The following is an 8775-nucleotide window of genomic DNA, read 5'->3' as shown; positions in this document are numbered from 1 at the left end:
AGCCAAAAAAGCTCAAAAGGATGAGGTACTAGGCCTGCATACTTTGATAAAGACTCCCCTAATAACCTTTGAGGAAAACCAACTCTTTTAAGGGTTTTCACCAAAGGTATCCCTTTTTTACCAGCTCTCTTACTTCACTTCTCAAATAGCCTCGAACATAACCTCAACAACCAACCGACCTCCAACTGAATTATGAATGACTAATGCACGCAAATCCAAACCATAATGCACAATATCATGTCAGTACAAGCACAACCAAGTGGAATCTCAACCAAGATAAAGACAATCCAAGACGTGAATCATGCAACCAACTCTAATTTCCTAATTTAACCTTCTTTGTCATTCCAAACTTACTATCTACTCTGATCTGCACAGAGTATCATTCGAGTCATGCATGCGCAATCATATCACACCAACTTTGAAAGACTGAAGCTGATCTACTAAAAATCCATAATAGAAAGTATAAGAATAAACCCATAAGCTGCTACCTAGATATACAAATGCGGATGATAAAAGCTTGCAATCTCTTACCAAAGCTATAACTTGTCTAAATGACCCTCAAGCCTAGTAATCATGAATCCCAAGCATAAACTCTCAAAGTTTAATAATTTACAGTGCCCCATCGACTATGTGTGAAACCATGCTAAGTCCAACTTAAGCATACTTCTTTGGTTGAGAAGACATTCACAATTCTGACAAACACTGAGAACCAAGGTCAAGAGCAATAAAAATCAATATTGCATGCCAATAGAATATCCTTCGAGCATTTATCAAGCATAACCCATCTAAACTGAAGATAACCGTAGTAGGTAAAGTATAGGCTTAGTCGGCCTGCGAGTGAATACTCAATTGAAGAAAATTTTGAAGTGGGGTTGCAATTAAGTAATGCAATTCATAGCTGAAATGCTCAACCAAAGTTAAAATACTCGATCTTAACTATACAAATTAATCATACTGACGAGTAAGCATCCAGAAACCAAAATTTATCACAACTTCTGAGCCACTATTCAAAAACATCCAGACCCAGAACTAAAGCCCATGAGTCTTCACAAATAACAAATAACTAAACCAACTCAATATCAGAATTCCAACAATGATTCTTGCAAGAGTTGAAACTAAAATGTTGCCAAAGAACATAATCACAATGGAGAAAAAACACTGACTGAAAGCACAAGCAATCAAATCCATAATTATTGAAGGGCATAATGCATCAAGACATAACTAAGAACTCACCAAGGCTTGAAGCAGTACTAGTGATAGCCAAAACTTAAGAAAATGAAAAATTTACAACCTTAGCCTAAATATGTTTAATCTAATAATCAATCTATGGTAATGAATACCCATAGGAATATATCACCAAGAAGAAGCACTCAACAAAGTCGCATTAGGCCAAACAAATGTCGAAATGAGAATTTCCCGACTTTACCTATTTACAGTAACTTAACTCTGCTAAATAATGAACTACATTGCAGAAATCATGAAGTACCCAACTCAACACTAATACCAAAATTAGGAATAGCATTAGGAGAAACAATCCTTAGACTTTTCATTATCATAAATGGGAAATAGAACTAAATTGCCAATGCTAGAACTATACAAGTCCATGAAAGGACAAACCTATATATATGTTCCCAATCAACTCAACAATTAATCTAACCTAGCTTATAGGAGAGGAAAAACCAACCAATCAAGTTAGTTGTCTAAGACAAAAGAATAAAAACTGCAAGAAAGGGATTCTAACTAGATAATGCTAGTTATCCATATATCAAGTAAGGATCAATCAAAATCAAAATGATGACAATAATAGCAATAATATAAAGGGCAGGTGGTATAAAATGAAAAACAACAACTGGTACCACCCTAGGGTCATAAGAAGGTCAATATGTGAAAGTAAATGAGTCTTTAACCTAAGTGTCACACCTCTAGGAAATCACAATACTGATCCACTCAATCTACTATTAAAAGAAATCATCTACGAGGGTAGCCACATAAGCATAAAAATCTACACAGAGGCTATAACAACCAATGTAGTAACATCAAGGCATATAGTCATCGATAGGTGTGAAAACCCCAACTCAACTCAAATAAAAAGTAAAATATAGGAAGTCAAATCACACTTATATTAATGGAGTTCAAATTCATAGTCCTGATGTGCCTAAATGAGTACATATTTGAGCATGTCCGAATCTAGACTGAGTGTCTCTAAGCAAAGATGCCACAACCCTATGTTAATGACCTGTCTGTGATAACTAACTAATAATTCCTTACCAAAGACATTATTTGTATGAATAACTGATCTCTCTATAGTTTTAACAAACCCGTGAATCCCTAAACTGGTCAGAAATACAAACTAACCCCAACTGGCTAATCAACTGATGCCTCAGACACCGTCTAATGCAATAATTATTCTCCCAAAAATAATAACATACCTTAGGAGCTATAGGATGGCATAAAATATGTATTTATCCTTTCTGAACAACCAACTCACATTTCGGGAACTTCCTAAACCAATGACCAACCTCTCTATAATTAAACCATACCTTTGAGACTCTTTGATGTACTATGCCACTATTCTAGAACGACCGCCATGTCCTAAATATCTATAGTAAATACTCCACAATGTCTAATGAGAAATCTAACTACTTTGACCACCACGACTAATTTGAGAGCCTCCTATAGTCTGAGGTGCTACTTGTATGGAATTGATAGACTACCAATGATATTGGTCCCTACTGGAAGGATCCCTACTCTTGAACGAAATACTAATAACACTCTATTGATCACATGGTCTTTTACTACCACCTCCATGTGTCTTATGCCCTCTTTATGGTCCTTGTATAATCAATATCTTGAGGAAAAGAAGACCCAGTAGCTATTAAATATTCTGACGCCAAGAAAAATTAAAGCTAACCCTTTAATAAATCTATGCACTATCTCATCTCTGATGTATATAGTATAGGAGTATGTTTAGCCCACTCAATAAACCTAATATCATACTTTGAAATTGATAAAGAACCCTGACAAACACCAAAAAACCTAACTATGGCCTGAGAAATATTCGATGTATAGAACATCATCTATGATTATGAGGTATCCACTAAAATTCTTAGAATCCCTAACACTAAATCCTGATAAACTGAGGTGGTCAAAAACTCTACTAGGTCCTAGTCTAGGTTCAGATCCTCTGGATGGTGCTAAAGATCCTTGATATTAATCTCTAACTTTCTAGACTGATGCTGGGCTAAAAATCTAATAATACATGTTGAAGTCCCATCAACATATATCTATAACCTCGTTTCATCCATTAGGGAAAGAATGGAGTCAAAGAAAGTACTAGAGGTTCATAGAAATATGGACACATGATAAAGAGTCAAGAATAAAATTTTCTAAGAATTCTCTATAGCCTTCCAAAGATAGGATATGGACGTCTCTGTACCAATCCGCAAGACTCTACTAGACACTTAAATCTTGTACCAAAATATCAAAAAACCTAAGCTCTAATACTAATTTGTCACGACTCAATTTCTCAGGCCATGATGACACCTGCTATAACCCACCAGTAGGTAAGCCAACCCATACTCTATAACATATAGTAACAGACTATCAAAATAATTAAAAGAAATAACAAAAAATATTATATTAAAGAGACTAATATGGAATGCAACCCCAAGACTTGGTGAAGTCAGTATAAGAGCTTCTAGTACAAAAGGAGTACAAAATAAAATACAGAGTAAATATACATATAGAAACCATCTCTAAAATACAAAATAGAGATAAGTCTAATCAATATGAGGGAGAGAAAGAATACTCCAAAAGATAAAAGCTCACTCTAAATCTCTAATCTGTGATGCATACGTCAAACAACGAGAACTTATACTATGATCAGTAGGCTATAAAAGTGTAGTATAAGTACCAAACATGTGGTACTGAGTATGCATCGACCAATTGAGCTCCAAAATAATGTAAGCATAAATAACATGTAAAGTAGGAATATAAGTTATAGCAACTATCTAAGAAACTAAACATAATAGTTTTAATGAAACAATAAGGTTAATCTATCCTATTCTAACAATATTCAATAACTTAAGTGCACTACCATATATCACTAGCCAATATGTGATGAAGAGTGAAATAAAGATATATAGTAGTAATACAATGTCAAAAGAAACATATACAATATGAATGAATAAGGAAATAGAGGGATATATGGTTATAATACATACATACATACATACATACATATATATATATATATATATATATATTGGACTAAACTTAATGGTAATACCCTAAGGGAACCAACCTAACCTCTCGAGGATCATAGCTAAGTAAGGGAGCTAATACTAGTATACTTAAGGGATCTAACATAGTGAATAATTTTCACATAACCTAGAAAGACTAAATTTTACCCTAAAAGGAGTAAAGGTCCAAAAACATATCGATAACCTTAAAAACTTGTACATAATCATCCTGCCACAAATTAACAATAATAACCAACAATAAAGTAATGGACTAGTTTGAACTAACAATAACCTAATTGGGCTACCATAATCTTGGAAGGTCCTAGCAATCATTCAACAAACAATAATCTATCCTATTGATGTGGCATGGAAACACGATACTTTTAATTCTTCAAACAATGAATTAACGCGTGAAGTTAGGGTGTTTTGTTAGATATGATGCACTTTGGTGTATATTGCTGGTAAAATAGGTATACAACAGTGTTTGAATGAAAAGAGAAGAAAAAGATCTGAAAAGACCAAGGCAATGTATTCATATATCTTGATTACGGTTATGTGCATGAGTGGATAAAAGCCCCCTTTTCGGGGTTAAGGCCAAGAACATGATTACTATTGCTTTGAATTGATTTGGTTTTCATTTCTTATAATATTTAATTATTTATTTATCCTTTTTATAACTATTTTAAGGTTTTCCGACCCTTAGAATACATCTATTGTTGTCTTTATGAGCCCGAGAGGGGGAATAAGAGGATTGAAGGTAGGGACAAATAGATCAAGAATCTTATTCTTTTATGAAATAAGGGACATAAATTAGCATCTAGGATAGGGATATACCTAGAATCCTTATTTGGTTCACTTGCAGGATGATATCTTAATGCATCTAAATGGATTATTACATCCCCACTTAATGATTTAGTTGTAATGTCCAGTTAGGTATAAGATTAGAGATCGGGAGACCATGATTATATAATAAACCCTGCAAATCAACAACCAAGATAAGTAATCAAACCAATGAAGTTCACTAGCTTAGTATGATTATTCGTATAGCCTTAACCCCAGGTTTCTCTCCATTGATTGTTTAAGCACTTTACTTTGTTTCATTGTTTACATAACTTTTAGTTATAACTCTCAAACTCTTTTGGTTATGATTGCACCAATTTAATCTTAATAATTAATTTAGAATTAGATAGTTGTTAACATAAGTCCCCATGAGATCAATATTCAGCTTTTTATAAGGCCGTTGTATTACTCGATGAAACCACGTACACTTAGGTGTGAACTCGAGCGCAATTAAGTTTTTGGCACTGTTGTGATGCTGAATCTCCTAAACAAGTGATGGCAATAACTTTGAAGAGTGGTAAAGAGCATAATTAACAACCTCTAAAGACAACTAGGGAGGTAGATGCAGAGTTGGTTCCTCAATAGGTAGTTAATAGAGTTGCTGAGAATTTAAAGAAGTCTGATTACTCAAAAGGAAAGGTGGTTGTATAGGTGAAGGATAGACCACCACCATCTTTAACCTAGAGGCTTAAAAAAGCAAAAGAGGATGTATGCTTCAAGAAGTTATTTGACATATTTAGGGAGCTTCACATTAATCTTCCTCTTTTATATGTTTTGAAGGGAATGCCCAAGTACGCTAAGTACTTGAAGGAAATGATCACTAACAATGTTAAGCTGCAGAATGTTGAGATAGTAGCACTCACTGAGGAGTGTAGTTCTGTGGTGATACAGAAGATGCCAAAAAAACTCAAAAACCCTGGGAGTTTTATTCTCCTTATTCAAATTGGCAACAATGAGGTGGTCTATTCAATTAGTAATTTAGGGGAAAGCACCAATTTGATGCCTCTTTTTTTGTTCAATATGCTGGGCTTTTGAAGACAAGATTGAGCTCTATGATACTCCAATTGGTAGACTGGAACCTGGCCCATCCTGAAGGAATCATAGAGGATATTCTCATTAAGGTTGGTAAGTTTATTATTCCTACTGATTTTATTGTTTTATATTTTTAGGTAGATGAAAGAGTGTTAGTCATCTTAGGACGTCCATTCTTTGCGACCAGAGGAGCATTGATAAATATAAGAGAGGGCACGCTTACAATAAGGCTGGATGATAAAGAGGCAGTTTTCAAAGTGTACAAACCACTCAACACACTATCCCACTACAAATATTTGTGCATTATTATAGTGATTAAAGGGGATAAGTGTGGGGCGGTGGAGTTTAGTCCACCAAAGACCTCTTCAGACTTTCTCATTAAGCGGCTCAAGACATAACCACCTAGCCTAAAATAATGCTGATTGATGATCCTAAAAAGGATAATATTGAGAGAGATATTGACCTTGATATTTTACACTCAAGAGGTAAAAAATGAATAAGAAAATAGAATCCAAGTAGGGGAAAAAGAATGAAGGAAAATAGATGAGTCGAAGATTGGATTGTGCTATGACACTAAATTAGGCACTGCTTGGGAGGCAACCCAAGTTAAGGTGGGTTCTACTTTTAGTATTTGTAGTTTTTACTTCACTAGTTTTTGTTTTTGTTGGGTCATAGGATGATGGAAAGTCTGAGTACTAGAAAACTTAAGCTAAGGAGCATAACAAAAACTGAGTGTGGGGTCCTCAAACCCTCTTGATGTATAAAGATGCTACTAGCTAGGCCTAGAGGCTTCAGGGAGTATTTTTGTCTCTATTTTTAAGTACAATTTGGGGACAAAGTATATTTTTAAGTGTGGGGTGGAGAAATTCCATTTTTTAGGAGTAATTTTAATTTTTTTGTATTAGGAATAAGTAGGATATTCTTGTTGGTGCTATGTGTGATTTCATGATGCATGTGTTTTTTTTGTGTTATTAATAAGTGGGATGTTCTTGTTGGTGCTATATGTGATTGCATGATGCAAGTGTTTTGTTTTAAAGAACATGTTGATTGTATGAATTGCTACTTTTGAGACTCCTAGGCTCTTGACTATGACTCTTGTACTTGTAGGCTTAATGTTGAATTCATGTGATTGTTTTGGTAAGAGTCTATAATGATCCTACTTGAGTTGAGCATATTCCATGTGTGTGAGGTGTTTGTATATTCCCTATTATACTTGATGATTAGAACTTTCCTGGTGTGTGTGCAAGCAAAATAAAAAGTATGGGTATAGGAGATGATATAGGTATTTCTTTGATAGCCATGTTTAAACCCTTTTCTAACCTACCATTAAGTATAATCCTGGTTATTCTCATTGATCCTATAGCTTATTTTCTTTGGTAGCCTCATATGTAGCCTATATTCTCTTCCTTGACTGACCTTAATTTGGCCCAAATCTCCTAAGAGCATTAGTGAAAAAATTTAATTGAGTTGAGATTATTAAGGAAAAGATGGGAGTGTCTTAGGTGGAGGACAAGATGTAAAAAGAAAGGTCACATTGGTTTGGGTATGTGATGAGAAGAGGTTTTGATGTTCCAGTGTGGAGGTGAGAGAAACTAACTATGAAGGATTTTAGTCGGGATAGAGGTAGGTCAAAGAAATATTAGAATAAGGTGATTATGCATGATATGGAGTAGTTATAGCTTATAGAGGACATGACCCTTGATAAAAAGGAATGGAGGTTGCAGATTAGGGTAGAGGGTTAGGGGGTGGGAGTACATCGGTAATAATAGGGGAGTGTTCTTTATTTATGTCTAAAGTTTCTTGTTTGTGGTGTTGAGTGTCGTCTATGGTTTCAGATTTATAGTTTTAGTATTAGCTTGTGGCTCTGGTATTATTTTGTGGCTTGCGTTGTTAGTTTATTTTGAATACTGTATGAGTTTATATGCATTTACGTATTGTATTTGTTATATTGTTACTGGCTCTAAGCCAGGGGTCTATCGGAAATAACCTATCTACTTCACCCAAAGTAGTGGTATGGTCTACGTAAACTCTACCATCCCCTGACCCCACTAGGTTGAAATACACTGGATATGTTAATGTTGTTGTTGTAAGGAGTTTGAAATTCAAGTAGGAGAAAGGTGAAAGTGAAGCCCCAAAGTAATAGTTATTGGTGTGTGCAATTGATGTGTTGTGGTTGGGAGTTAGAGAAATTCACGCTAAAGAAATTACCATTCTTAGCCCATTTGTGTGACAATGAACCTATTTTGGCCCTGGTCCTCATTGGATATTGTGCACCTCATTTAAGGTAAATTGCTTAGGTTGAGAGTGGCTATCATAGGGATGCTAACATAAAGTGGATGTGATAAAGGGTGAAATTGAATCATAAATTAATAGACAATACTCCCACTATAGTGTATATGAATAGGCTTAATGATATGGGGTAAAACAAAATATAGGGGTAGACAAAAGTGGTGTAAATGGGTTGTTAGAGGTGAATTGAATAAAAAGGTGTGATTTATTTAAGCGTTTATTAAAAATAGTCACTATTCCTGATCAAAATAATACCTACCTGTCCCTTATCCTACATTACAACCCATGAAGACCTATTTGATCCTAAGCTTCATCATTATAATATTAGTAGAGTACTACACTAAGGGCAAGCCTATGGTTCATCTGGTGTAAC

Source organism: Capsicum annuum, chromosome 8, assembly GCF_002878395.1.
Source record: "Capsicum annuum cultivar UCD-10X-F1 chromosome 8, UCD10Xv1.1, whole genome shotgun sequence".
Lineage (NCBI taxonomy): Eukaryota > Viridiplantae > Streptophyta > Magnoliopsida > Solanales > Solanaceae > Capsicum > Capsicum annuum.
Note: the sequence above shows the minus strand (reverse complement) of the source record.